Source organism: Sardina pilchardus, chromosome 20 (genome assembly GCF_963854185.1).
Source record: "Sardina pilchardus chromosome 20, fSarPil1.1, whole genome shotgun sequence".
Taxonomy (NCBI): Eukaryota; Metazoa; Chordata; class Actinopteri; order Clupeiformes; family Clupeidae; genus Sardina; species Sardina pilchardus.
The window spans coordinates 1,457,287-1,460,528 of record NC_085013.1 but is presented as its reverse complement, the minus strand read 5'-3'; the positions used below and the strand labels follow the sequence as shown (position 1 = coordinate 1,460,528).

General features: G+C 40.9%; 1 long non-coding RNA gene across 1 annotated transcript; it reads left to right on the top strand.

The window, feature by feature from the left end:
* The first annotated feature begins 2,511 nt into the window (after window positions 1-2,511).
* On the top strand, window positions 2,512-3,034 carry LOC134067032 (uncharacterized). Its single transcript, XR_009936474.1, has 2 exons — window positions 2,512-2,553; window positions 2,630-3,034. It is a non-coding gene; the product is annotated as an uncharacterized LOC134067032 (long non-coding RNA).
* The last annotated feature ends 208 nt before the right edge of the window (window positions 3,035-3,242 follow it).

Below are 3,242 nucleotides of genomic sequence, written 5' to 3'. Positions count from 1 at the left end.
CATAGCTGCTGTAAACCAGGACTTTATCGTCTTGTCTCCTGTTAGGCTACTCCTAACTTGATTTGTTTATATCGTTACAGTAACCGGTTTGCTCTCGGTAACGTTATCAACAGCTAAAGACAATCTAACCTAATGTCAACGTAAATCTAACACTGTATTTAGCTAACGACAACCAAACTTGCTCCAGGCTAGGTTTTTCGGTATCATTCACAAATTAAAAACCTTTGTTAACAGCTTGTACATTCCTATTAGGACAATCACACACCTGGAGACACTTCGAAGAACATACTAGCTCATCCTGTACAAATATCCTACTGTAAGCTAACGTTACATTTGCTAGATATCATACCTGTTGCTGCATCATAGTTGATTGGCGTTGTTTGAAATTGTATTCCGTATTCCAATGGTGTCTAAGTCTATGGCCTACTTTTAACCTGCATTAGTGTAGATATGAAGGCTATATAAGCTATCCTACCAGTCGTTTCACTGTAGGCTACTAAAGTGTCAGCTCTTGCAACTCGTTTGAAGTTGCCAACTTCATTTCAGTCTTACATTCTAATAAATGAAGAGTTATTTTCCATAATAGCCTATATCCACAATTTTGATGCATTTTCATAAATCACTTTTTAAATGTGACTTTCCAAGTAATTTCAGTGGAAATGTAATTGGGTTATTTTTTATCTATTCTTCTGTGTAGCCTATTTGTCTTTTTAACTATAGACCTAATAGGAATGTTTTACACATTCAGGTCAGCAACCTTTTTGCATTTACATGCAATGGTAATTCCTTCCATGGAATTACATTTTCTAGTTTGAATTATGTTGTTGTAGCGTGGGCTGCATTGAGTGCTTATGTGGAGGCTTATGGTACTCTTGAACTCTATGACTAATTGCTAAGGCAACTTTTTGTGTTGTTTTGAGGTAACTGGCTCTAACAGATGTATGTGCTGGTAGGCTATGTGTGCGCACACAAGCAAATTTGTTCTCACTGTAAGCTTGCTGCAGTGTAACTCAAGGCCAGTTTATGGGCTTGCTTGTACAAGGCAGGCGTTGTTCCGTCAGCCAGTTACAGCCATAAGGACCACCATAGGGCTACTTCTGCAGTAATTAAAGGCCAATCCAGAGCAGGGCCTTCCTTCATCACAACGACCTGTCACACCTTTTCCAAGCAGTGTGAGCGAGAGCACTGTCCATTCACACACCACCAGGTCATTAGGGTGAGTGTGTGTGCATGTTTATGTAATGAAGTTGTCTGAAAAGAAAACTTGACTAACTTCACTTCATGTTCAAATGTAAGCTACTAAGAGGTTGGTAGAGTTTTTTGTCATTCAACTTTATTGTCATGGTGTGAGTACAGAGACAACAAAATCTCTAACTATCTAAAAGTCTAACTAGAAGTGCTTATTTTTTTTTATAATCACCAGTTTGTAAATATGAACTGTCAAGTGTGCATATTTATTAAATGCATGGACTTGTTTTGAGGGAATTGCATGAGAATCGAAAAAAAGGAGTAAGTAAAGTCAAGTAGGTAATTGATTAATGTAAAACATATTTGGGTGTGGAAATAATCAATTAAGCATACTAATCAAACAGACTTCCTCTGGAAAGGGTTCAACCAGCCATAACTAAGAGAGAGAGGAAATCCATTAAACCACTGTAGTGCCAAGGCATTCCCAAGGGATCAACCATGCCAAGAGAAAAGGAGATCTCTGAGCACATAAGGAAGAGAGTAGTGACAGCCCATCAGTCTGGGGAAAGCTACAAGACCCTCTCTAAAAGATTCCAGCTCCCTGTATCCACTGTAAGACAAATAATTCAACATCACATCAACATTGTGTTGCCCATCAAGTGGATGCCCATCAAAAGTATGACCAATATTCACCAAAAAGATAATACATTGGTAAAAGCCAACCCACACATCACCTTTAGAGAGTTACAGACCTCAATGGCAGCATCTGGAATAAATCTACATGTGTCTACAATCACACGAAACTGGAACAGACACACGTTCATGGGAGGGTTGCTAGAAAGAAGCCTCTGCTCTCAAGAAAGAGCAAAACTGCCTAATTCAACTTTCAGAGGCCTTCTGGAACTCCATGCTCTGGACAGGTGAATTATCTGGTCACAATCCAAATCATCATCTTTGAAGGAAAGCCAACACTGTATACCAAGAAATAAAAAACTTATTGTAAAAGTTTGGTTCTCAGTGTATGAGTCAATGATCACACAACAGGATATCTGGACTGTAGTTTAATCCAACCGGAACTTAACTGGCGCCAGATACATATCAGAATAAAGTTAGGAACAACAGAGCATTCTGATTGGACAGAGTAATCTACATACGGTGGCTGGAAGCAAACAAATGTAGTAGGGTAGAGTCTGACTGCTGGCCCTGTGTCTTCCCTCTGGCCTGCCTTAGCTAACGAGGGGCGGGGCAGTGACCTTAATTGGTTAACTGGCTCTGTGCAGCCTATTTAAGAGCCTGGTGGCTAGCAGCAATGTAGGCTCTGCTGTGAGAAGGTGTGCGTGCGAGCACACCAGAGCCTCCCACCAGGTATGCCATCTTTAAGTGTTTCTGTTTGTGTTCGTTTTGTCATTGTGGTTAATGTTTATCATTTTATGTACTGTAGCTGGGTGCCCTGCCTGTCCGGACCACAGCAGGGGTGATGTTTCCTGCTTCTCCGGACTGCTACAGTTGGTCAGGCTGCTGTCTTGTCTTCATTTAGTTTTGTTTGATGTTTGATTTACTATTTTGTCTGTTACTTTTGGTTTGATCGTTTTTGTCCATTGTCTTTCTTTTGTGAGCAGGCAGAGTGTTAATGGGGGGGGCCTAGTCACCTGCTGGAGAACTAGAGTGTGTGTACTGAGAGTTGCTTGCTGTGGAGAGCTGCACTACTTAACACTTTCATACTGTAGAATTGCTGTGTTTGGTATAAACTGGTCACTGTTGATATTAGCCTGCCCCCTCAGGCCAGCTCTGTCTGTCTCTGTTGAATTTCTGTCTTTTGTGTTCAATAAATTGTTTATTTAAGGAATTCATGTCTCCAAAATGCTTTAAAGAACCTGTGCAGCTCTGTTTGGTAAAGGTCCCAAGCTCCTAAAGATTCCCTGAGGCGCTAGGCCCCAGGGTGGCGTAGTCAGGCTACAGATATGGGGTGGTTGCCCTGACCACCCTGTTACACAAACAACACAGATAATCATTTATCAAATGATCTACATCCCTTCTTTTTAGCCATTAACATT